A 27980-nucleotide genomic window follows, 5' to 3' on the forward strand; every position below is an offset into this window, starting at 1 on the left:
TCTGATGGGATCAAGGACAGATTCATTAAGGTGGTGACATTTGAGCTGGACCTTGAAGCAGAAGTAGAAACTATTATTATTAGTTAAATTGCTTAATCCATCTTTCCCTATTGTTCAGTGACAGGTCATTCATACTAGGTCATTATAAACCAGGATTTCACAAATACAAAATGCTAACTTGAGAAGGATAAAAAAATATCATATTAAAATTTTTATATTTGCCTAATTTATTTTTCACTTTAAATATTAAGATACTTCACTAGATCCTTCTGTGGTAATCATTAAAAAAGACTTTAAGCTCTGCCCTAGTTTCTTTCTGAAATACCTAGCCAAGTCCCAAAGGTTTTAACTACATGCAAGTGTACTAGAGTGAGGGACTCCTCCCTGTTTTGAAGACCATCTCTTTTTGTGGCAACATGGTGTGGTTTATGGATATATAAGCATTTGAGTTTATACAGACTTGAACAGGAAGAATGGAATATGCCACAACCTCAATATGGTGGTTATCTCTGGAGAAGGAGGTAGGGGAATGGGATAGAGGAATGGGCATTATCTGCTGATATATACTATTTAATTTTAAATTAAATATGTTTTAAAAAATATTTGAAGCATTAAAGCGCCATTTCCTGTCCAAAAAAAAAAAAAAAAAAGATTGGTGGCATATGATATTAACATTTTAAAAATCTGGGTATTCGTTATTATGCTTCTCCTTATATTTGAAATATTTTATTAAAAATTATTTTATAGAAAAGAGAGCCTTAGACCAGAGTCAGGAAATCTACAGGTTAGTTTGGGTTCAACCTTTACCTCAGTTTCCCTGTTATAAGAAAGGTAGGGGAGGGGAAGAGGCTGGGAAGACAGTTTACAGAGATGAACTAAGCCTTTCCTAATTCTAATAAAATATGATCCTAATATTTACATGCTTATTTGTGACAGAAAAAGTTCATTATAGAGGCTGGTTTTATGGAAAGAGCACATTTGTTAAAAATGTATTAGTGTCTGTTTTTAGGTGTTAATTTTAAATTTACAATGTGCGTTAATTTTAATTCTTTTTTTTAAATTTTAGAGAGAGGATGAGCAGGGAAGAGACAAAGGGAGAGAGAGAAAGAGACAAAGAGGAAGAAAGAGAGAGAGAGAGAGAATCTTAAGTCTCCCCACTCCCATGCCAGGCTCGATCTCCCAACCATGAGACCATGACCTGAGCCAAAATCAAGAGTTGGATGCTCAACCACTCAACTGACTGAACCATCCAGGCACCCCCAATTAATTTTAATTCTTAAGGAAAGTGTTGAAGGTAGTGTGGCCTCTGTTCATCAACATTTGAAGGACTAAAATTTTATGATAATCATTGGTGAGCAATCCTTGCAAAGGCCATGACATGGAGATCCCACCTGTCCTCTTTTCTCCTGTGAGCCAGAGGCCTGATGATGCCATCATTTAGCACTTTACAGCACACACAAGCTTTTGCCTCTTTTTGTCCCATTTCCTCCTCCCAGTAATACTGTGAACTATGGGGCAAGTGTTCTTGGTATTTGTCAGATTTCCAAATTAAACGTGACACTTAGTAGAAATGAAAATACAGGAGATAATATTTCACTTGTAGTCATGGGGGAAAAAATATCTGAGGTGACCCGATTTCTTTTTTTTTTTTTAATATTTATTTTTATTTTAGAGAGAGCAAGAGAGAGGGGGTAGAGGGAGAGAGAAAGAGAATCCCAGGCAGGCTCTATGCTCAGCACAGAGCCCAACACAGGGCTCAATCCCACGACTCTGGGACTGTGACCTGAGCCTAAATTAAGAGTTGGACACTCAACTGACTGAGCCACCAAGGCTCCTCGAGGTGACTTGATTTCTAAGTTACTTTCTAAAGGCCCAGTTTCTGTGTTACATTGTCTCTGCATGGTGTTCCTTCAGCTCTTAAATCACAGTTCTTTGTTTGCTAGGGTTAATTTTATCATTATTATTATTATTATCCTTGTGTAGACTTAAGTGTCTCACATGAAAGAGTTTTGGAATAGTATATCCAAGCTAACTGAAAATGGATTTTGTAGCAGAGCAGAGCCAGCTCAGCCAAAATGGTGATTTAGTAAGTTTCTTTGTCTGCCTTTAGTGGCCTGAACGTTTTCTCTTTTGTTTTGCTTTATCCTTTGTTTTACTTGCTTCTCCTCTCTTGACTAGCCATGTTCTTCCGTGCAAGGCCTTCTTCACTCATATTAAATTTGCATAATCCACTTTAATGTTAGTTGACCAACACTAAAATGCTCTGATCAACTCCATTTTAGTAAGGGACTCTTCAAACTCTGTAGAAGGAAACTCTGATGGTGGAAGTATCAGGAGAGGCCTTGAAAGAAATATTTAGATCAGGAAACCACATCCTTCAGATAACGTCATTCAATGGCCTCAATTTTTTTCTGGAATCCGGCCTATCTGATGCATCTTTTCCATTCCTATTGTTACTTATACATTCCTTGTACAGGCTTTTATCATTTCCTAAATTACTTCACCCAACTCATAATCAGTCTTTCTGCCTCTCAACTTCAATTTCCCCCTTGGCCTTGATTCCCAGTGATCTGTTTTTCAAGAGCACTCCATTAGTTTAGTCTGAAGTCCAAGAGAGCATGGAATAAAGCCCGTGATTTGACCTCATTTCATGCTGTCACTCTTCCCTACCCTACACTTTGGATTCCAGCATTGTCAAACTGCTTCTAGTTGTATATTCCGTATCATTTCATGCCTCTGTCTTTGTTCAGCTCCTTCTTCGCTTGTATAGTTCTTACCCAAACCTTAAGATTCAAGTATCTCTTCAATAAAGCCTTTGCTGTCTCCTTCAGGCTTACCTAAGTTCCCATTTCTGTGTTGCCATAATATTCAATCTGTTAACTTTCTTGAGGATAGAGGTATGACATTTCTTTGAATCTACAGAGCTTCACATGTAACTGGAGCTCAATAAATGATTGTTGAACCAAATCGAACACCATGTCAGTATTTATAAATGTTTATATTCATTTGATGAGTCCTTTTTACATATATAAACTCAGTACCTACTTATTTAGTCTGCTTTTTGAAAAGACCACAATTGGCTGTAGCAGATTCATAATCCTCTTCTTTCAGTAAGACTCTCAGCCTTTGCCCCCTGATCATCTAGGATACAAGTAGTCCAAATCCTGAGTGGCAACAACAGTAGATATTGGGGGAGGGAGTCCATCCTTGGGGGCTACTTCATATAGCAATGTTCTGTTTATGGGAAGTTGCTGGTTCAGTATGTCATAGTTCATCACTCTCTAATTAGCCTCCTGGTTCATATTTCTTTGTATTGAGAGTTTGGTGGGATCCTTGTCCATAACATTCTTGAATTATAGATAACATGTTTCAGATCCCGTTTTCAGAAAGTCCTAGCTATAGGTAACAGACAGCTGCCTACTTGTATTTTGAGAAACAGTACAGTGTAACAGAAAGAACATTGAACTGGGTATATAAATAGGTTCTAATCCTGGTTTTGCTATAATTGCAGCTTTAGGTGAATTACTTGATAGCACTTCCTAATCTGTTAATTTAAAGGTAGTGGACTAATTCTCAGAAATTCTATGATTTCATTATTGCTAGAGCTTGGCATCTGTTAAGTATTGTAGTAACTACTTTCATTGAGGCTCCCCTCCGCTCTTTTTATGTGAATGGTGAGGGCAAGTAGAGCACATGTTGTCTAACACCTGGAGGAGAACTCCTTGGATATTAGCACCTTAAGGCCAGGACTGGGCCACATTTATATTGGAGTGCCATGGGTACAGTGGGGGCTGCACTGGACTTGGACAACCCTTGGACAACCCAAGGACTTGGGGTTCAACCCTGGTTCTATACTTTTTTTGGCTATGTAACCATAGACAAATCATGCCCTTTCTGGGCTTTAGTTTCTTTACTTATAAATGAGAATAACAAGGGGTGTCTGGGTGGCTCAGTTGGCTAAGTGTCCAACTCTTGATTTTGGCTCAGGTCATGATCTCATGGTTTGTGAGATTGACCGCATCAAGCTCTGTGTGCTGACAGCGTGGAGCCTGCTTGGGATTCTTTCTCCCTTTCTGTCCATCCCCTGCTCATGCTGCTCTCTCTCTCTCAAAATAAGTAAACTTAAAAAAAAAATGAGGATAACATCCATTCCACTTCCTTTGATTTGAAACAAATAAGCTAAGTTGAAAAATCTTTAAAAATCTATACAGGAGCACCTGGGTAGCTCAACTGGTTAAGCATCCAACTCACAATCTCAGCTCAGGTTTTGATCTTAGGGTTGTGAAGTCAAGCCCTGCGTTGGCCTCCACACTGGGCATGAAGCCTACTTTAAAAAAAAAGAAAAAAAAAGGAAGAAAATCTACACAGTGTTATCTCTGTAAGATAATTTTTAAGATAATTATTTTTAATAAAGGAGAAGGGGTTGAATATAATATTCCCATGGGAAATCATAAATATACTATCCTTAATGTGCTGGATACTTGTCCTTGAGGTGTTTTTCCAGTGGTGATAATGCCTTTGCACTGAATCATTTATACTCTTTCCACCAGTTCTTCTGGTGATGAATAGTAAACATTTTAATGATGAGTAATTTTTGAGGAAGGCTGCGCTTTGAGGTCATGAAATAAAGCAACGCTGACTAGCCTAAGCTGAAATCCAGTACATGAACCATCACTAGTTTGTTAATCATTTAGGCTAGCAAACTAAGCACAGACTTGTGTATCATTAGGAATGCAAAATCCCAAGTTGACTTTTTGGGTCCCAAATTTCATGAAGTATCCATGTGATAAATAAACCTTTTCTACCTCCTTCCCCCCCACCCCAAAACAATTGCATAAACATGCAGTAGGCTTAGCAGCAAAACATGTGGCATTTAGAGATACTCAGTTGTCTATAAGCTCAATGTGATCCAACAATGTGGCTGCCACAAAAGCTGTTAAAGCCTTAGGCTGCATATTGAGAGGTGTAGTATCTAGAGCACACCTGAAATTTATCTAGCTCTGGGCTGGATGCAAAGCATGTAAATCATCTTGAATACATCCGGAAAAGAAAGAGTGATGTTGGTGAGAACATTTAACAACAACAGATAGTCAAAGGCACTGGGAACATTAGCAAAAAAAAAAAAAAAAAAAAAAAAAAAAAAAAAAGCAAAGTCAGGAAGAATATTGTCACTTTATTCAGATTATCTGAAGGTGGCCACATAGATGTATATATATTTGTTCCATTTGGCCCTAAGGAGAGGAGCTGGAGTCAATGGATAGAAACTCAGGGAGGCATATTTCAGCCCAAAGCAGTTATTTCCAATAGGTGATCCAAAATGAAACAGGCTACCTCTGTAGACAATTAATTCTCAGTGATTCTGGGTGTTCAAGTACAGTCTAGATGACCACTTGGTGGGAGTATTGTAGAAGAAAGGCAGTCATCAGATGGGTAGTTGAACCACATGGCCCATGATTTGTGTATATTGCTTTAACATGAACAAAAACAAAACAACTTAGGCATATTAAATCCAAAAAAGCATACACAGACCATAGAATAATACAAGACAGCTTGGTATCTGAAGAAGAGAAAGTCAGCAAGTGTGTTTTACTGAAGAATCAGGTGATGAGAAGATTTTATTATTAATAGTAGTAGTAGTAGTGTATTTGGTTTGGTTGTTTTTAAAGGAGAAGGACCATTTTTATTGCTAGTGTGAGTGGACCTAGATTCTAGGACATAATAGTGACTGGAGTTCTGGTCACAGAATCAGAGGAAACACTGTCTTGCGGTTTTAAAGGTAATTTCTTTCTTCCTTTTTTATTTTTTTAGTTTACTTATCTTGAGAGAGAGAGAGAGAGAGAGAGAGAGAGAGAGATCAGGGGAGGGGGAGAGAGAGAAGGAGAGAGATAGAATTCCAAGTAGTCTCTGCACTGTCAGTGTAGAGCCTGACGTGGAGCTCGAACCCATGAACCGCAAGATCATGACTTGAGCCGAAGTTGGATGCCTAACCGACTGAGCCACCCAGCCGCCCCCATAAAGAGTAATTTCAACTTGGAAATGGTTGGGGCTCAGAGTGGAAAAACACTATCTGGGGGTTAAGAGACCAAGCAAGTACACAGCTATACACACAGCCTATGGGTGAACCAAGTATACAGAAAGAATTAGATATTTGTGAAGCCAAGCCAAATGCATTTGTGTTCTGTACTTTATTTGCCATCTTAGATACTGGTATCTCAAAATCCTAACACTGAAGCAAAGTAGATTTTGTGCTCTGAGAGGCTGTAATGTGTGCTAATGATCCATCATGGAGGGCTTGCAGGACTGTTATAAGATACCAGTCTCTTTGCCCCACCAGGAACCTTACCACTGGCAAGTCCTGCCCTTAGTCCCAGGATCTGAATCCTACTCAACCTTGCTGCTAGCCCTGTTTGAATGAATGCCCCAAATTAAATAACTAGTCTACCTGTTTGAGGCATTAAGCCCTCCTGCACTTCAGCTCAGTACTTGAAACTACATTTTTTTTCTTTAAACTCAGGTCTTTCTCTGGCATCTCAGTCACCATCCCCTTTTAAACTTGGCACTGCCAAAGGCTTGAATCTAGATTTTGAGTCTCACTCTGGTTGCTGAGCCCTACTAGTTCTTGCCAGACTCTAACATGATCTACTGCCTTGACCACCAACTGCTAAATCTCAAATCCCCAGAGCCTTATCTTTGGGTCTCTGTGGGTGCTGTAGGTAAAGGCTTCAGTTTGCTAAGAATCAGGGCCCCCTTCATCACCATGAGCCTTTCTTACCATCCCAGGTTTCTCTCTGATTAAGGGAGTTGGTCTGACCATGCCATCTACACTTGAGGAGCCAAACCAATACTAGCCTGTGCTGGAGCAATCCATAGAAGCCCATCTTCCAGACTCAGCCTCTGCAGCTACTAGCCAACAAGAGCTTCCTGAACCTGGTATCATGTGTTCTGCTGGACTTTGGGGCTGTGCTTCTGGGCTCCCCAGCCCCATCTCTGTTAACCTAATAAATAGCCTGTCTGGACTTTAAAGAGTTAGTTTTAGCAGTCCATGGAGAGCTGTATAGCTTGTCTCACAAGGATCTTAAAAGTGCTTAATATTTGTTCTCTTCATTGGTTAGTTTTATAAACATGTGTTGAATGTGCCAGACATTGTGCTAGGCAGTGGGGTGAAACATGAGTAAGTTTTGGTGCTTGTTTTCATCATCATAATAGTAGCCGTATAGAAATTTCTGGAGCACCTGCTATGTACCAGGCACTGTGGTAGGCCTCTAAGAGACAGACTTTATAGGGTATGGAAGGTGAGCTGTGACAGGGCAGGAGGAAAAGCTGGGTAGTTTGTATTATATACATAAGGCTCCAGTGCTTGATAAACAATAGCTGTGTTTATAATATTATGTGATAACATTACTGAAAGTGCCACACAGGTCCAGAGGTGGGAGAACAAACATCTGAGCCGGAAGGATGTGTGGAGGACACAGGAAGGTCAATCCAAAAAAAGAAAAAGCAAGACTGCAGGCAGAAAACGGTGACCATTGCAGAGTAGCCAGTCTGTCTGGAACACCAGAGTAGATAAAGCGTTGCGCTGCATCAGTGTATGGAAAGATGTCTGGAGAGTTCTAGATAGATGTGTGCTAAAGAGAGATTTTAGCCATGAAACCATTAACCATATTCACAAGAGAAAATGACTGCGTGAAATTGTAAAAAACGGAAGGATCAGACAAGCCTGAAAATTATCCAATTAAAGGAAGGAAGATTGCAGACTGCTTAGTCACCTGAAGAGAGAGAGTAGACCTTACAAAATGAGAGGAGATGATTACATCACTTAAGTGAGCATTGATCAACATGGTTGGCAGGACAAGTGGAAATGTTTTTCTCTTAAATAATTCAAGCCTGCTGGCTTCCAATTCAGTTTAAGATAGTATAAACGTCTGCTATATATAAATGTGTATGGCATTCCAGTGGTGAATGAGTAGAATTTAAAAGAGGAATAAGTAAAACTTACTGTCTGTTTTCAACTGAGTGCTCATGAATAAAACCCCTGATGGTAAATACACAATAGCTTTCAGTTGAACACATTATATAACGACAAGGAAATAGTATTTGCTTGTTGACCCGACTATAACATACTTAAGCCATATAGTAATAATATAACCAGAGGGTGTCAGGTCTGATGATTTAAAAACATTTCTATTTCTAATGTGTATTTCTATAAGGTAGACTTAATTCAAGTTCTGTGACAAATTTTCATGGCTGGTTGTTTATATTTTCATGAATTGATAGGTTATAGAAAGCAGTGGGAAAACAAATGAAATTAAAGGAGTATTAAAAGTTATGGCTACGGTGCACCTGGGTGGCTCAGTCAGTTAAGTGTTGACTCTTGATTTCAGCTCGGGTCATGATCCCAGGGTTGTGGGATTCAGCCCTGTGTAGGGCTCCATGCTGAGTATGGAACCTGGTTAAGATTCTCTCTCACTCTTCCTGTGCCCCTTCCCCACTCACATGTGTGCTCACTGTCTCTCACTCTCTCTCAAAAAAAAAAAAAAAAGAAGAAGAAAAAGTTTAGGGGTGCCTGTATGGCTCAGTCAATTAAGCATCTGACTCTTGATTTCAGCTCAGGTCATGATCTCACAGCATGTGAGTTGGAGCCCTGTGTTAGACTCTGCATTGACAGCGTGGAGCCTGCTTGAGATTCTCTCTCTCTCTCTCTCTCTCTCTCTCTCTCTCTGCCCCTACTCCCCACTCATGCACCTGCTTTCTTGCTCTCTCATAAATAAATAAACATTAAAGTTATGGCTACATGAGATGGGATTATATTAGTGTTGCTATCCTTTAAATAACTTTACCATTCATTGGGAAACAGTGCTCTTATTTTTTTTCTAAAAAGACTCTTTAAAAAAATTTTTTTAATGTTTATTTATTTTTCAGAGAGAGAGACAGAGCACGTGCAGGGGAGAGGTAGAGAGAGACAGAGACACAGGATCCAAAGCAGGCTCCAGGCTCTGAGCTGTCAAGCGGGGCTTGAACTCAAGAACTATGAGATCATGACCTGAGTCAAGGTTGGCACTCAACCGACTGAGCCACCCAGGCACCCCAACAGTGCTCTTATTTTATCGGAAGCAGAACAGTATGGTAACAAAATCATAAGTTTTCAACGTCCTGGCAGAGCTATCTATTAGTTTTATAACTAACACAAGTTACTTTTCTGTACCTTCTTTTCCTATTCTTTCACATAAGATGATAGTACTTAGGTGTATGGCTGCTCCAAAGGTTAAATGAAAAGCAGATCTGTAAAATAATTAGCAATACAATGCCCAGTTCTCAGTAAGGGCAACCCTTCCCCACAGTGATTTTGTCACTCCTCAGGATATTTGGAAAGCCTCTTCCATGCCTACAGAGTCTGTGGCACAACCTCTGGAATAATCTTAATGCTGATGCTCAAGAAATCTAGTTTGGGTTGTTTTGTTTTGTTTAGTGTTTCAAGGAGGGGAGGTTGAAGGAAGATTTTATTTTTGAAAAACCAAAAACAAGAAAAATTAACTCAGAGCTAAGTTAATGGGTGATCAAATTTGAGATGTTAGCAAAGTGTGTCAATAAAATTTGGATTGTAGACTGACCCTGAAAGCAACTCCGGAACAGAGAATTTCCAGAGAAGTGTTGAACAAAAACAGCGCTTGTGTAATCAGTTTTAGATAGATAAGTTCTTATATGTTTAAATGTCAGCTTTATTTTATTATAATCATACCTCATTTCTGTGGAAAGTGATGCAAAACAGCATTGATAATAGAGACTAGCAGAGTGTGAGGAGAAAATAAAACTGTAGCAAATACATAGAGGCCATCCTACTGGCATAGAGTTAATTAAAATGTTTAAAAATTCTATCTTTATATACAACTCAAGCCTGGGTACAAACAATTTTAAAAGTCACATTTCTAAATCTAACTATAGTAAGACCTATTACATTATCTCAGAGCAGAACAGTCCTACTTTGTCTTCAACTCAGTATGCCTTCAAATGAAGATACCTTTCTCTTTTTAAAAAAAACTTTTTTAGTAATTAATTTATTTAGAGAGAGACAGAGAGTGAGTGGGGGAGGGGCAGAGAGAAGGAGAGAGAGAGAATCCCAAGTAGGCTCTGCAAGCTCAGCACAGAGCCTGATGTGGGGCTCAAACTCGTGAACCACGAGATCATGACCTGAGCTCAAACCAAGAGTCAGATACTTAACCAACTGAGCCACAGGCACCCTGTGGTTACTAACATCCTTCTTTCAGCTTCCCAGACTTAAAAAAATTTCAGTGTAGGGGCACCTGGCTGGCTTAGTAGATGGAGTATGTTCCTCTTGATCTCAGGGTTATGCGTTCAACCCCCACATTGGGTGTAGAGATTACTTATAAATAAAATATTCCAAAAAAAAAAAAAAAGAAAAGAAAGAAAGAAAACTTAAGTCTGATTCTTATTTCTTTTTCAAATCATTTTTAAAGTTTATTTATTTATTCTGAGGGAGCAAGAGACTGAAAGCAGGGGAGAGGCAGAGGGAGAGAATTCCAAGCAAGCTCCACACTCAGCACGGAGCCCAGGGTGGGTCTCGATCCCACAACCATGAGATCATGACCTGAGCTGAAATCAAGAGCGGGTTGCCCAACCGACTGAGCCACCCAGGTGCCCCCTGATTCTTTTTTCTTACATTAAACCTGTTACTATCCTTTCTGCCTTTGAAATGTCTTGCATTCTGCCCCTTTTTCAGTCTTACTTTATCCACCACCATCACCTTCTTTGCTGGAGCTGGCCTGGATCATCGTATTCTCTAGGAAGCTCATTTCTCTGATTTCTTTTGTCTCCTAATAGAGCTGTTTTAGGTTATTTTTCCTAAAATAACACTCCCATCGTATGTATGTATTTGTTACAAGACCTAACACATTGATTTATAAGTAATTATTTATGAGGTACTAATTTGAGTACCCAAGTACCCGTCTCTGCTTGGATTTTGATATCTTTGAAAGCAGGAACTATGTTACTTATCTGTGCCAACAGTGCTTATTACACAGCGGTGTGGCCCCAATTAAGTTATTTCCCTATTCTGTGCTTCATTTTCTCATCTGTAAAATGGTGATAATAGTATCTATCCCAAAGCTCTGCTGCATTAAAAGAGCATGCGTGTGTGTATCAAAAGGTAGCTTTTGTGTTATGATAGCTTTTGTGTATGGTTGCTTTTGCATTATTGGAGCACTCAAAAACAGTTACAGCTTTCTTATTCGAGGCAAACTCCTTTTTTCCTGACTCTTGAGGGTCTCTGTTTTCTGGACCACCTTATCTCTCCAGGTTGGTCTCATTGTCCCCCAACATAATCTCCCATCTCCCCGTTAGGTCACACTCGTTTTTGTCCAGCCAATGCTCAGTGCTATTTACCATACCATTTCCATCCTGGAGCATCCTGCTCCTTCCACTGTCCCCTTGCAAACCCCACCCATCCTTTAAGGTCCTCAGGAACTCTCTCCTCCTGTGTGAGGTCTTCACCAGAAGTTCCACCTTACACCCACCTTTTTCTTCTGAGCTGCTCTGGCATTTGCAGTTTGTATCCCAGTTTATGTACTTAATACTGTAGTTTCTTATGTTTATTTTGTCTCTCCAAAAAGAATATAGGCTCCTAGACGATAAGGAGTATATTATATTTCTTTCGTATTCTCTACTATCCATGGCATTGTTCTGGGGTTGTATTCATTCACTTAATAAGCTTTTTTAATGCATATTTAATGACTCTAGTAGGCAGTGGGATGCGATATTAATAAGAGATGCCTCCATTCTAATGGGGAGCTAGAGGTATAAATATTCAGGATTTTCTATGGTCAGTGCTAAGGAAGATTTTAGAGCAGATGATTAATGCTCAGATCTATTAATTAGGTAAATCACAGATCTGAGCAGAGGGTGAGCTGGGTGGGTGACTGGAAGCAAGGGCTTCCAGTTTAGAGCATTAGCTGTGGCATGACAAAGGCCTGAACTTAGCACTGTACATAGACAGGGTGAATTTAGGAGATATTGTGGGAATAAAAGGGATTTGTGACTACTCAAATACAGAATATGGAGGATAGAAAATACATCCAAGATAACTCAGGCTTCTCACTTGAACATTAGTTTGATGGTGAAACCGTTTGGGAAACAAGAGCCATGAGGGGGGGGGGGGGAAGCGAATTTAGAGATTTAGATACCTATGGAACCTCCAAAGAGATACCCTGTGATCTGGAGTAAATAGTTGGGGTTGAATCCATGGGAGTGGAAGAGAGCACCTGGGCACAGGATGCAGAAAGATGAGAGGTTGAAAGTGACTGAGACAGCAATGTTCACAGAAGTCAGAGGAGATGCAGAAATGAGCAGGCCACTCAAGGTCAGAGTGCCAAGCAGTTGTTAATGCTCCAGGGGATTCACAAGTGTGTATTGAATTTAGAGTTTGGGAGAGCACTGAAATGGGCTAAGCTGTCCCTAGCAGTTCAATATATAGTGGCCAAAATGAATTGAATAGGGAGAAGGAAGGGCCAACTGTGAGGATAAATGTTCAATAAGCTTGGAATGACAAGAAGGAGAAAGAACAGTTCATTGAGGATGAAATCTGGCTATTTGAAAAAATGAAGCTCTTTTGAATGTTTTTTGTGAAAAAAAAGGGAAGGAGCCAGAAGGTGGAGAAGGCAGTGTCTGTTGTGTGCTGGGCTATCTACAAACCCTTTCACACATTATTTGATTCCATTCTCATCATCACCTTGAAGTGGGGTCTCCTGTCCACTTGACATATGGGGCTTGGCATGGCTAACTAACTTACCCAGAGGGGTGAGGATTTGTTGGGCTACAAAGACCAAATACTTTCCACCACATGTTACTGTTTCCAGGCCTTTCTCACTCCTTTAAAATTTGTTGGTTCAGATTTAGAAGGAGGTGGGAAGGAATGGGGCCAATGTCACTGTATAGAGGCTGCCTCAGGAGCAGTAAGAATACTATCGCCATGACAAGAGGCAGGATGTAAAGAAGAATCTGAACAGAGTAAGGCCTGGAGATGGACACAGGGAGCTGAGGGGACATACCAAGCCTAAGTTGATTATCTCCTAAGAAGGGGGAGCAGAAGAGGGTAGAGTGAGGATATAAAACACTAACTGGATGATTGACAATTAGAAATCATCACTGAATAGCAATGTTTAAAGTACTTTGGTAAAAGAAGGGAAAGTTGGTTAAAGATTTTAAAGATTTTTTTATCCTATCTGAAAATGCTTTCACTTTCTTGGGATTTAAAAAAAGAAGGAGAAAGCAAAAAGGAGCCAAGTTAAAAAAAAAAAAAAAACAACTTTCTAAAAAGGGGTAGGAAGAATTAGAGGATCACTATATGGTAGAAAAACTATATGAAAATATTTTTATGTTTATATAAATTTAAGTTCCATTCCCTAAAGAATAAATGATAAAATATCAAAGAACTCCATATTCTTAAGATGATGCAGAGAACCCAAGGCCTTCTGATATAACAGAGAGCCCTGAACCCTGGAGTGAAGAGCCTTCCTCGAATCCTGGCTTTGTCACTAGGTAATTCCCATCATCCTCTAGGTCTGTTTTCTCAGCTGCAAAATCTAGGGGTTGATCTATGATATCTGAAGTGCTTTTGAGCTCGGAATAACTATGCTGGTGTTTGGATGCAGTATAACATAATAGGAGCACAGACTTTGGGAGTCAGGATGCTACAGTATCTCAGCACCTCACACCCAAGTTGTACAACAGTAGGCAAGTGATTAGCCTCTCTGGGCCTCAGTTTCCTTATCTGTCAACTAGGGATACTAATAGTGAGTAACCCACTAAGCGGTTATGAGGATTCAATGAAAAAAATCTATAAAAATGCCTGAGAACAGTAAGTTCTAGAGAAATAGAAGCTATTATAGTTATAGCCTGTTATAGATGCTGTTATTCTGATACTCTTGCCACCACTGAGATCACACAGTTGCACCTACATGTGGTTGCAAGGAACAGAAGGTAAATGGAATTAACCAATTGGAGTGTGCCATGTTCCCCTTTTGGGAAAGGAATGAAAGGAATCTTCAAAGATCTGAGTGGTCAGGACCTCTGAGTTATGATTCAGCCACAGTCAACTGTCAAATTTTCCCACAGCTCAGTGGAAAGTCACTGAAGACTCCGTGAAAACAGTGCCACCCCTCCTTCAGTGTTTCTCTGCTAGGACATGCTGCTGACTCTGGAGGTCTGACTAGATCAGTGTTCCAGCAGGGAGAGGATAGGATCTAAGCAGGCTTGGTAGATTTACCAACCCAAGTACTAAGCATCTGCAAGTGCTTCTGATGTGCCAACAGTGTTGCAAGACTCAAGCCTGTGAGACTTTGTTGTCAACCCAACTGTGGGGCACCATTGTTGTGGGTGTATGGATTGTTTTTCCAGGCAGGGACAATGATGTAGTGAGGGTCACAGTTTCTTTCAGAATTTGGAATCTCAGGTCTCCATTCCCTGTGCCTTTCTCTGTGTGTAAAGTTAAGATTATGGACACCACCTTGAGAGAGAGCACATATTAGTGATAATCACTAAGATTTTAAAGTTTTCTCAAATTACCCCAGCAGATGGGGCGCCTGGGTGGCTCAGTCAGTTAAGCGCCTGACTTTGGCTCAGGTCATGATCTCAAGCCTTGAAGGCTGGTGAGTTCAAGCCTTGTGTTGGGCTCTGTGCTGACAGCTCAGAGGCTGGAGCCTGCTTCTGATTATGTGTCTCCCTCTCTCTCTGTCCCTTCCCTGCTCACACTCTGTCTCTCTCTCTCAAAAGTAAATAAACATTAAAAAAATTTTTTTAAATTACCCCAGCATTAATGTCCATTAATGTAACTGGACACAGTTTAAACAAAAGTGGAAACACTCACACATTTGCTTATAGTTCTAACATCTTTTGAAATCTTCTTATGTCAGTTTCTCAAATTTCAGTTCAAGATCCCTTTTGTTGAGTGTTTCTCCCCCTTCCTCTTTTTAGTCTTGCAGAGGAAACCTGCAGCTAGTCCTGCCCTGTGATGTTCAAGTAACTGTTGGTGACCTGCTAAAGCTCTTTTTACTTCTTATGTTTGCACTTTCAAGAATGGGCATGGTATGGTGCAAAGCTAGTTTGGATTTTTCCCTGCATTGAGGCCTACTCAATACAGGAATAGACTTTAAAACCTAGGTCTTTTGTCTAGGTGGGAACTTCTTATAGCTGACCCAGGACCAGATCCTAGATGCCACTCACCAGACATTGGTCATCATAACACACCTTTTAATAGCATTTTAGGGGCCCTGGCATCTTCACTCTGAAAATTTCTGCTCTTAGCCTCACCATTTCTCTGTGTACTTTTTTGTCTTTAGGTAGATCACTAGGGTCTCTGCCCTTTGCAGAATAATCTACTCCATGGTATTTGAAATGACATACAACATCTTTATAGATAAAGATACTGAGGCCCAAAAAAAGATAATATACTTGCCCAAGTTCATACACACATTAATAGAGGTCAAGCCCAGAATGCTGACTTCTCTGAATCCTGCTCTGTACTGAATCTGTTAAATTAGTGAGCATCTTCTTTTATTTATTTTTTTTTAATTTTTTTTTTCAACGTTTATTTATTTTTTTGGGGACAGAGAGACACAGAGCATGAACGGGGGAGGGGCAGAGAGAGAGGGAGACACAGAATCGGAAACAGGTTCCAGGCTCCGAGCCATCAGCCCAGAGCCTGATGCGGGGCTCGAACTCATGGACCGCGAGATCGTGACCTGGCTGAAGTCGGACGCTTAACCGACTGTGCCACCCAGGCGCCCCAATAAGCATCTTCTTTTAAAGGAGGGGTTAGGATGAGTGAAGAGAATGAGACTCAATGAAGAAAGGATAGGGCTGAAGCATAGAACCCAGGCAGAGAGAGGGCTCTGGTTAAGCAGAAGGCCCAGGCAAGCAGTGGGTAACTGGTTACGGGTGGTTAGAGGAGATGCCACAGGGTGAGAAAAAGGCACAGAGAGAGTTGAGAGACCACCACTGCTTGTCCTACTTGAAAATCTCACCCAGCCAAACAGATACAAATACCCCTCTAGAACTTACTATTTCTACAGCTGTGAAATAACTGCTGCTTATCTTTCCTCCAGGAGATTCCTTGGAATGAAACCAATGGGAGATCAGGGTTTGGGAGAGTCTCATCAGAGCAGATGGGCCAGCAACAGCCAGAAAGCTTGTTGCCTTTGGCTGAGAGCACCATCCTGGATCTGACGTCTTGTGAGTAAACCCCAGCAGGCTCAGCCTTAGGCCAGAGTGAAGTTGGCCTGCTTCTCCTTGAAGAGGAACCTAATGTACTCCCACATCTTCCCTCCCCTCTTGTTGATGTGAAAATCACATTCCCAGAGAGCTCTTCAACTTAAAGCCATGTTGCCCATTAACAGCCCTTGGGAGGATGGCTTCTTAGTGCTTTTGGTCCCTTGGTATATTTGAAAGTATGCTGCATGAACGATCAGGAGGCCTGGGTTCTGGTTCTTACCCAACCACAGTTTTTCTTGGGGCCTTAAGCAAATTTTTCCTCCCTAGGCCACAGTTTTTCCTAGCTATAAGATTGTTTATAATAACGATAGTTTCCATTTAGGAAATATTCATTTTTATGTGCAACATATAATTTCATAGAATTCTTTCAATAATCAGTCCTATGAGATAGGCACTGTTGTTGTCCCATCTTACAGATAAGAAAACTGAGGCTTAAGAATTCTCATCCCCTAAACATCCTATTCAAATCTCTAGCCCCCACCCCTGGCCAACACTCCTTTCTCTGCTTTATTTTAGCTATAGCACTTAGTTCCACATGAAATACTATATATTTTACTTTTTTGTTTTCCCTTTCCCCCTACAAGACTGTAAGCTCCATTAAGGAATGGATTTTGTCTTTATGTTGTTGTTGCTCATTTGCTGTGTTTCCAGGGTTTAGAATAGTGCCTGGCACATGGTAGGCGCTCAAATATTGGTTGAATGAATAAAATGGATGAATGATTTCTTGGTAGGAGTATAAATTGGACTCTATAGAAGTCAATTTTGCAATGTTAATTTTCTTTTTTTTTAAGAAAAAGCTCCACACTGGGTATATCCAACATAGGGCTTGAACTCATGACCCTGAGATCAAGCGCTGAGATCAAGAGTCAGATGTTTAACCGACTGAGCCACCCAGGCACCCCTAGAGAATATACTCTTATGGTACACTTGTTTTTTTCTTTGTTTTTTGTTTTTTATGTGTTTTTTTAGTGGATACACATTTTATTTTTATTTTTATTTATGTATTTAATTTGGGACACTATTGTCTTTTAAGTTTTCTTTTTCAGCAATCTTACTGAGATACAAGTCACATATCATTCACCCATTTAAATCGTTTGTATTCATTTATTAAAAAAATTTTTTTAGTGTTTATTTTTGAGAGAGATAGAGCATGAGCGGGAGGCGCAGAGATACAGGGAGATACAAAATCTGAAGCAGGCTCCAGGGTCTAAGCTGTCAGCAAAGATCCCAATGTGGGGCTCAAACCCATGAACTGCAGGATCATGACCTGAGCCGAAGTCAGATGCTGTTTTGTTTTGTTTTTTAATTTTTTTAATGTTTATTTATTTTTGAGAGGGAGAGAATATGAGCAGGGGAGGGGCAGAGAAAGACACAGACACAGAATCTAAAGCATGCTCCAGGCTCTGAACTGTCAGCATAGAGCCCAACACGGGGCTCAAACTCACCAGCCATGAGATCATGACCTAAGCCAAAGTTGGATGCTTAACTGACTGAGCCACCCAGGTGCCCCATCCATTTAAATTATTTAATTCAGTGGTTTTGCTATATTACATTATTAATTTTTTTTAATTGTGGTAAAATATGTATAATATAAAATTTTCCATTTAAACCATTTTAAGCATATAGTCAGCAGCATTAATTACATTCATAAAGTTGTACAACCATCACTACCTTTTCCAAAACTTTTTTACCCCCCAAACAAGAACTCTGTAACCATCATAATAGTCTTTTGTAATGTTTGATTTTTAAAAATCTGTGCATGTGTTACTTTTTTATTCTAAAAACTAATTTAAAAAAGAAAGTAAGTCAGGCTTAGAAATTTAATAACTTGTCCAAAATTCCATAGCTCAAAAACAAAAAACAAACAAACAAAAAAACAAACACAAAATTCCATAGCTCATATTCCATGGCAGCAACCACCAGTTTAAAAATGAAATAATAAAAATTCTTACAAGAATCAGATTTTAATCATCTTTCTGGTCACTGTAAGGGGTGTTAGATATAATCTAACCCCTTCATTTTACAAATGAGATAACAGACTCAGAAGTAAGATAGCCATTCCAAGTCAGGATGTGCATCAGAAGCAGGCCTCCTAATCCAAGGGATGGTGTTCAGAGTGGGTCACAGAAGAGGTCTCTTGCCCTTGACAAAAAGTGAGGCTTGAATCCCTCCTGCCCAAAAGGGATTTAAGAATCTCCCACTTTAGATCATTCTTGTATGTACCCTGTACCATACTGCCTTACTCATAGGGGATAAGGCCATTGTACCCTGATATCATTGTTTCTGTTCATCTGAAACCATGTAGCAAACCTTTAGCACATATCTCAATTTTTACTTCCAAGAAAATGTCTGATTCCCCTAGCACATCCAAATCCCCACTTGATTCTTAACTCTTATGAAACATTATTATTTAAAGCACATAATTAGCAATCAGAGAATGATGTGAGACATTTTATAGCTATGTCAATTTATGAATCCATTCTGCCCACTAGTGTAAACTCCGGGAAGACAGGAATTGGGAGGTTGATTCCTTGTAGTAGGTACACAATAGATGGTTGATTGGGTTAATTGAGCTGAAAAATAGCTATGGTATGAGATATGAGTTTGGGGGGTTTTGTTTTTGGTTTTTGAGATGTAACTTGTTCAAAGGGTTCCTCTGTGCTTCCCAGAAGAGATGCCTACTAGATCACAGAACGTTGAAATTGATGGAGGTTGTGACTATTCCATCCCCTGGTCACCAAGAACCAAGTATGATCCTTCCTTTGTCATACTTATCTTGGCATCAATAACACCCTCATTTATGTGATTGCTTACAGTTCCCCCTCTCCTCTACCCCCAATAGACTAGAAATTCCACAAGAACATAGACCATATCTGTCTTCACTCACCATTGTATCCCTAGCACCAAGCCTAGTACATAGTAGGTATTCAAGAAATATTAGTTGAAGGAATGAATGAATGAATATATCACCTTGTTTTATAGATGAGAAAACAGAGGCACAGATAGGTGTGGTTCTTAATGACAAAGCTACGATAAGTCTTTTAGTTTTCCTTTGTGTTTTCTCAGTATTGGGATTGGAAAATCTTGGAGTCTAGTGTCTTTCATTTTACAAATGGGAAACTGAGGCCTAGAAAGGGGAAGTACTCACTCAAGTTCACAGAAGAAAGTACTGGCAGAACCAGGCCTAGAACTCAGGTCTCCTGACTCCCAAGCTAGTGCTCGTTCTTTGTAAAGACATAGAAAAAACAAAGCTGGATTGGGCTTATTGCCAGGCCCCTGCAGGAGGTCACATAGCCAAGCAGCTCTCAGAGTTCTTGTCTATTCTTAGCCTGAACTCTTAGTGACTCTGGTCTTCAGCAGCCTTTTTCCCCCTTTTTCCTTTGCATTTGGTTTTTTTTGTGTATATGTGGTGCATGTTTTAAATAAATGGTGCTACGTGTAGGAAATGGTCTTCAGCACAGTCCTTCTACAGAGGCCCTGAAAAGAATAAACGTGAGAGAGGGGCCCTGAGAAAACAATTGGCTTCCCTCCTCTGAAGTGACCCCAGTGCCCCAGAGCCACTCTCTGTTGCTTCTCACAACTGCCAACAGGTTAAGCTCCTCACACAATAAGAAGGAAATCACTAGAAAGAATTTACAAGGAGAATTGGCTGTTAGTATGGGCTGCTGATGCCTTACTTTGATGAAGACCAAAAATTAGTTCTTCCCAAGCTGTGGTGCCTTTTATTTCTTTCATTTTTTCTTTCTTTCTTTCTTTCTTTCTTTCTTTCTTTCTTTCTTTCTTTCTTTTTCTTTTTGGCTGTGGTCCCTTTTCTAATTTCTGCCTCAACTTTCCACCTATAAGACATTTATCAGCCACCAAAAGTGAAATAGGGGCACCTGAGTGACTCTGTTGTTTGAGTGTCCTACTTCAGCTCAGGTCATGATCGCCTTCCTGGTTTGTGAATTCGAGCCCCGCATCAGACTCTGTGCTGTCAGCCTGTCAGTGCACAGCCTGCTTTGAATCTTCTGTCCCACTCTGTATGCCCCTCCCCCCACTTGCGCTCTCCCAAAACTAAATAAACATTTAAAAAATGAAATAAAACTCCTTTCTTTAAAAAAATTTTTTTTAAATGTTTATTTTTGAGAGAGAGAGAGAGACAGAGTATGAGCGGGTGAGGGGCAGAGAGAGAGGGAGACACAGAATCTGAAGCAGGCTCCAGGCTGTGAGCTATCAGCACAGAACCTGACAAGGTGCTCAAACTCAGGAACGGTGAGATCATGACCTGAGCCAAAGTCAGTCACTTAACCAACTGAGCCACCCAGGTGCCTCAAAAGCTCCTTTCTGATACAAAATTCTACCCTCTTAAAACCTCCTTCTCTACCTTGCCAAATACTTATTCTGAGCAAGTAATTTAAGCAGCTACCGACTTTGGTTATTTGGAAAGGACCAGAAACAGAAGATAGAAAGTAGCTAATATTTCAAAAGTATAAATGACCAATGAGAAGTTGGTCTACATCAAGTTCAAAGGAGGCAGAATTTACTCTGGGCTAGGCTAGGTCAAAGAAAATTCAGGGGAGCAATTTGAGCTAGGTCTTGTGTGTAGTTATCTACTGTTGTATAACAAATTACCCCATTTTGTGTATTAGTGTCTATTGCTGAGTAACAATAGTGTCTATTGCTGAGTAACTACCTCAAAACTTAGTAGCTTAAAACAATAAATATTATGTCACAGTTTTTGTGGGTTAAGAAACCAGGTGCAGCTTTGCTGGCCACTCTGGCTCAAGGTTTCTCATGAAATTGCAGTCAAGTTCCCAGCCTAAAGGCTGAACAAGGGGGTAGAGGAAAAAACAATTTCTTTTTTTTTTTTAAATTTTTTTTTTCAACGTTTATTTATTTTTGGGACAGAGAGAGACAGAGCATGAACGGGGGAGGGGCAGAGAGAGAGGGAGACACAGAATCGGAAACAGGCTCCAGGCTCTGAGCCATCAGCCCAGAGCCCGACGCAGGGCTCGAACTCACGGACCGCGAGATCGTGACCTGGCTGAAGTCGGACGCTCAACCGACTGCGCCACCCAGGCGCCCCGGAAAAAACAATTTCAAGTTCACTGAAGTGGTCATTGGAAGGCCTCAGTCCCTCATAACATAGGCCTCTCCACAGTGCTGGCTTCCCTTAAGAGAGACCAAGATGGAAGCCTCGGTCCTTTTGTAACCTAGTCTCACAAGTGATATCCCATCACTGTTGCTGATTCTTTTCATTAGAAGCAAGTCACTAAGTTCAGCCCACATACAAGTGTGTGAATACCAAGAGGCAGAGATCACTGGAGGGCCATCTTAGGGGCTACTACCACACCTTGCTGGATGGATAGGATTTAAATAGGCATAGAAAGCAATCTAGGTAGGGAATAAGAATGAAAGTACAGAGCTTAGAAAGGTTTGACTGGCGTGATTTGTTTGGAGCAAGGCATATGAGGAGGAGTGTAGAAGGTGACTAGAGAGGTTGACTGGGCCCAGACTGAAATGGATTCTTAATTTTTAATTTTCTTTTTTTATTTTAGAGGGAGAATGAGAGCATGGGGGAGAGGGGCAGAGGAAGAGAGAGAGAATATCCCAAGCAGGCTCCATGCTCAGCGCAGAGCCCAATGCAGGGCTCGATACCCAACCCTGAGATCATGACCTGAGCAGAAATCAAAAGTCAGACGTTCAACCGTCTCGAGCCACCTGGGTGCCCCTAACTGAATTTTTAAATGCCAGGCCATAGAGTTTCATTTTTATCCTCATGCTCTTATCTATATTTTCCCACTCAACTGTAAGCTCTATAGGAACAGGAGCTATGTCTATTGTATTCTTATTGTATCTATGATTTAGAATAGAAGTGGGCATGTAGTAAGTGATTAAGAAAATTTGTTGAATGAGTAAACCTATTAAGTTAATGTGTGAGGAGTAATGCAGAGTTACCAGATTTGTCTTTTTAATTCTAATGGAATTCAACCTCAAAAGAAGCCCATGGGGCACCTGGGTGGCTCAGTCAGTTAAGCATCTGACTCTTGATTTCAGCTCGCATCATGGTCTCACAGTCCATGAGATAGCCCCATGTCTGGCTCTGCACTGACAGCAGGGATCCTGCTTGGGATTCTTTGTCCCCATCTCTCTCTGCCCCTCCCCCGCCTCAAAAAAAATAAATTAATTAACATAAAAAATAAGAAGTCCACATAATTACCTTTGGAGTTCCCAACCAAGATTTAAACTTTGTCTCCTATTTCTAAGGTATCATTATTTCAATTACCCAGCACATAACAAAGAGGAAAGTTAAGTTTTAATCATGGACCTATATCCTTCCCTTGGACTACAAGCTCTTTAAACAGCTTATCATTCTGTTAAGCTTCAGAATCTTGGCATACAGGCAAAAGAAGGCAAACTTGGTGTCTAACAGCAGACAAAGCCGGTTTCCATTCACTCAGCAATTCAGGAATATAATCCACAACTAGACAGGACAAGCTCCTAACAGGGTCCTGACCACCAGCCGCATTGCCTCCTCCCCTTGCTGGCTGGCCAGAGTGCCTCTAGGAACCATTTTTGTGCATTATTCTTCAGTATGAAGGGAGAATTTGTTCTGGGGAAGGGAGTAAAGGAATCAAAACTGTTTAGGTGAGCGTTCTAGTTTGCTAGAGCGGCCATAACAAAATACCACAGACTGGGGGGCTTAAACAGCAGAAATCTACTTCTCACAGTTCTGGAGGCTAGAAGTCCAAGATCAAAGTGTCAGCAGGTTTGGTTTCTCCTGCATCCTCTCTCCATGGTTTTACAGATGGCCACCTTCTTGTTGTGTCCTCCCATGGCCTTTTCTCTGTGAGCATACATCCCTAGTTGTCTGTTCTCATTTTATAAGGACACCAGTACTATTGGATTAGGGTTCCATGCTTGACCTCATTTAATCTTAACCACCTCTTTAAAGGCCCTGTCTCCAAACACAGTCCCATTAGGGGTTAGGATTTCATCATAAGAATCTGGGGTGGCGGGGGGTGGGGGGCACAATTCAGTCCATGACAGTGGACAAGGTTTATTATACATGGGCCTCCTGTCACCTCATCCATGCTGTTCTAAAGGAATGATAATCTCCCATTTGCAGAGATGGTGATCAATAATTCTTAAAAATTCTTCACATCCACTGTCTCACGTGACATTACAATAGCCTCCAAGAAAACAGAGGTGGTGGTGTTACCTCTCCTCCACAGATGAGAAAACCACCCAGATGAGGGTTCACAGGTTCATCCAATCACAAAGTCCAGAATCCAGTTTCTGGCTCCTGAACCAGGCTCCTTAATGCTCTGCCTTGGGATTATCTGCTCTTGACCATTCAGGAGCAGCCTCTGCAACATCCCTCCCTAGATTCTAACTGCCCATGTTTTCTTCCTCCTGCCCTCCTTTATCAAAACTTACCCACCTTTCAAGGTCCTTCCATTTGATTTTCAAAGTGACAACCAGATGGCTGAGAAAAAACTGTGAATAATCCATGTTGATTTGTTAGTGAGAGATTAGTTAGGAGGGATCCTGGCCAATCAGATTAACAATCTATATTTTATAGCTTGCAAAATATTTTCTTCACACACCACATCTAACTTACTTCCATGCTAACCAAAATTCTATGAAGTAGATGCCATTATTAGCCCTGATTTTTAGAAAAAGAAACAGCCTCAGACATTAGAGAGTCAGCCTAACAGGCAAGTAGCAGAGGTAGAACTTGAACCAAATACTGTGTGCTCTTTTGACTGTGTCTTGTTCCACTGCCAAACTTTACCAGTTTGCTTAGAATAGTATTTTGCACAGATGTTTTCCTCTAAATATCCCAAGATGTGGCTCCTTCCCTTCCCTGTTGAATCTGTGCTGACCTACCCTCTGTTGAGCTCCCACATTGTTGGGACTTGAGTCCAGTTCCATTCCTATTTAGCTGGGGCAACCACAAAGACCTTTTTTCCTTTTTGCTAGGCTTTTGTTTTTTCTTCACCTGTAGTTAATTTCATTGGCTGGGGTCATTTTCCAGTTTGAAGAGTCTAACGAATTGTCTTTATCTTCTATTTCACTCATCCAACAAATAGGTATTGAAAACCTGCAATGTACCAGGCAGTGTGCTAGGTACTTTTTTTCCTTTTTTTCATTTCTTTTTTTTTTTTTTTTTTAATTTTTTTTTCAACGTTTATTTATTTTTGGGACAGAGAGAGACAGAGCATGAACAGGGGAGGGGCAGAGAGAGAGGGAGACACAGAATTGGAAACAGGCTCCAGGCTCTGAGCCATCAGCCCAGAGCCTGACGCAGGGCTCGAACTCACGGACCGTGAGATCGTGACCTGGCTGAAGTCGGACGCTTAACCGACTGCGCCACCCAGGCGCCCCTTCATTTCTTTTTAATACAAATTTGGATCTTTGGGTGTGTCCTGCCAACAAAAAACAACAGGAAAAAAAACCCAAAGAATGAAAAATAAGAAAGAAAAAACCTCCCCTCAAAAGGTTCTTCTTGGGGCACCTGGGTGGATCAGTTGGTTAGGTGTCCAACTCTTGGTTTTGACTCAAGTCATGATCCCGGGGTTGGGTTGTGACATCGAGCCCCATGTCAGGCTCCATTGCGCATGGAGCCTCCTTAAGATTTTCCCTCTCTTCCCCTATTGTGCGCTCTCTCTCTCTAAAAAACAAAACAAAAAACAAAAACCTGATTCTTCTTTTCCCCCTCGCTCCCCTGCAAATTTGCATATCATGGGACTACAGCGGTTTTACAGAATGCAATATACAGTCCATGAAGAACAATATAGACACGGTCCCTGCCCTCAGGGAGTTTACTTTGTTACATGCCAGGAACAGAAGCTTGAAAGCATATAGTCATGTCCTTTTACTGAAGAGAAAAGTGAGCCATGAGGGTAAGTTACTTATACAGGGTCACAAAGCAGTAAGTGTCAGAGAGGGGATCTTGGAAGCTGGGTCTTTTCATTCCTAGCTTAGGGTGTTTTTCTTCCACATAATACGTTGTACTGAGATCTGGCCTCATACTGTGCTGCCCCTGATGGTGGCTGCTGACAAGAGGACTCAGTCTCAGAAACTACTCCTATGGAGTCTCCATTTCAACATCCCGAAGCAGAAACTTTTCAGTTTTCACTAAAGACACAAGTGTACAAGAAACAAAGTCCAGTGTTCGGTTATGAACCAACCCTAAGCAGGACCTCCTTCTTGTTCTTGCTGCCAGAGCCAGAGTCTGTTTGTCACTAGCAGAGTGCATATTTTTCTGTCCCACTCACTACACTTCTATCCCTTGCTCTTCTCCAAATTAGGACTGAAGCTATAGATCTAAGCCCTGCATACTTGGTATTCTGTAGACAGTTATTCACAAAACCTTCACAGGATTTCTCAAGGTGAGATGCTGAGACTTAGTGTAAGTAACTTATTGAGGCAGCAGTAAGCACAGGTATGGGATTAGCCCCCATGTTACTTCCCTAATGGAAGCACCTTCATACATGTGTTTTCCATGACCAGTAGCTCAGAAAACCTAGCGCCAGCAGGTTAGCACCTACATGGGGAACACCTGTTGGCATAATAGGCCTCAAGAAGTGTTAATTTCATTATTCATTCACCACACTAATTTTTTAAAATTATTTTTATACCAGGCACATAATTTAAAAAGTCAACCAGTTCTACAAGGTTTATTAAGACAAAGAGCAGTCCTCAGCCTCCCTCCACCCGCTCCCCTCACCCCACCCCCCCACCCCTGTTTCCCCTTCCCTGGAGGGACCATTTTCAACTTTTTTTTAACTAATTCTTTTACCTATCTATAAATAACATGTTTGTATTCCTACTTCCTGATTTTTCAGTTCAAGCATTATCTGTTGACTTCCCACAATGGGAGATGAGGATTCAGCTCCCTTTTCTCCACTCACCCCTTTTATACTTAATGCACACTTCCCAGGCCCCCTTATTCTCAATAGATTTATACAGTAATTTTTGGTGGATCAATAATTAGTGCACTTGTTATTATAACAATGCAAGTGCGACTCACAGCTAAGCCACATGGTCAACCACGATTGCTTTTCCTTTACAACATATCTTTTTGTTTGATTATCTTTTTTTTTTTTCATACATGTATGTTTCTAAGATCTTATCACTAATTAGCCTTAAACTCTCCCAGTTACCCAGGTGTCTTCTCAGTTTGTTCTAAGGAAGGTCTCTTGAAGCCTTCTCTCCTGCTCAGAGGGGGAGACTACAGCTGGCCTCCTGGATCCTCCCTTTACTATAGTCTGGGGAATTCCCTTGCCTCTTTCCTGTGTTGGATCACCTGTTTCTGGATCCCATGTCTTCTCATCTCCTGCTTTCTTCCCTCTTTTTGATGACATGTATTTTCTAGAACTTCCTGAGAGTTCATTAGAGGGAAATTTTTTTAAACCTTGTGTGTCTGCCTCAGAACGTTGATAGCCTGGCTCCATTGTCTTCTAGCTTCCAGGGCTGCTGTTGAGGCCAAAGCCTTTTTTGCATGTGACCTTGTAGGATTTCTTTGTCCCTCATGTTAAGAAATTTCACAGTGACATACCTATTGTGCTGGCCACTCAGTGGCCCTTTCAATCTGAAAACTCATGACCTTTGATTCTGGAGTGTTTTCTTGAATTAGTTTGTATCCTTTGTTGTGTTTCTAAAACTCCTGCCATTCAGCTATTCAGATGAATTTCTCATCTGTTCTTTCCTAGTTTCTTTCTTCCCTTTCTTTTATTCTTTCCTAGTTTCTATCCCTGTCTTTTTACTCTACTTTTTGGGAAATTTCTTCAATCTATCTTCTAATCCATCCATTAAGTTTTTCATTTCTGATGTCATAGTTTTTCTTTCTAAGGAGCCCTATTGGAGACTTTGCCCTTGGGGGAAAAAATCCCTCTTAATGGAGTTTTAGATATAGTGAAATTAGATGCACATATTTAATCCACTATTTTTGCCCAATATCTCTATATATGTTGGTTATTTAAGAATCCATGCCTTGCATTTTTATCAGATCCTTTAGGCTTTAATAATGGTTTTCTATCAGTTAACATATTTGACCCTGACAGTCTGGATCATGATATCTGGATAGGATCTTAGGATTGTCTAGTTCATGTCTACCAATTTACAGAGAGAATACCTGATTCTCAGAGAGCTGAGGTGTGCTCTTGGAAAACACCTGTTTCTGCCAGAATTTACCAGAGTTGTGTGAGATGGGTTATTTGGCAGGTATACTGTACTCACATAGTTTTTGGGGGGTTTTTTTCACTCTTTTCCAAAAAACGTTATATTGAGGTATAATTGAGATACAATAAGTAAACTGCACATACTTAATGTGTATGATTTGATAAGTTTTGGCCCATATATATATTCTCGAAACCATCATCACAATCAAGATACTGATCACCCCCCAAGTTCGCCCATGCCCCTTGTCGTTCCTCTTATCTTACCTACCCCCAACCCTTCCCAGGCAACCACTGATCTGCTTTCTGTCACTATAGATTAGTTTGCATTTGCTAGATATAAATCGAATCATAGAGTGTGATTTTTTTAAGGGGGGGGGGTGGTTTCTTTCCTTTTTTTTTTTTTTTTTTACATATAGTTTTTTTGGGTACTTTGGAGACTGTAACTGACTGTCCAGGTGAAAACTCTTTACCAGCTCTACATCCTTCTACATTCTTTTTCTTCTACACCTTCCCATCTTCCCTCTTCCGGCCTTA

The 27980-nt window shown here is 40.6% G+C and overlaps 1 long non-coding RNA gene across 3 annotated transcripts in view; it reads left to right on the forward strand.

The window, feature by feature from the left end:
* LOC125149275 (uncharacterized) overlaps window positions 1-27980 on the forward strand; it is a 52691-nt gene that overhangs the window by 1968 nt on the left and 22743 nt on the right. For all 3 annotated transcript variants that reach the window (XR_007145882.1, XR_007145883.1, XR_007145884.1), the window contains exon 2: window positions 16113-16239. This is a non-coding gene — a long non-coding RNA (uncharacterized LOC125149275). The remainder of the gene's footprint in view (window positions 1-16112; window positions 16240-27980) is intronic.

This window comes from Prionailurus viverrinus, chromosome D3, assembly GCF_022837055.1.
Source record: "Prionailurus viverrinus isolate Anna chromosome D3, UM_Priviv_1.0, whole genome shotgun sequence".
Classification (NCBI taxonomy): Eukaryota; Metazoa; Chordata; class Mammalia; order Carnivora; family Felidae; genus Prionailurus; species Prionailurus viverrinus.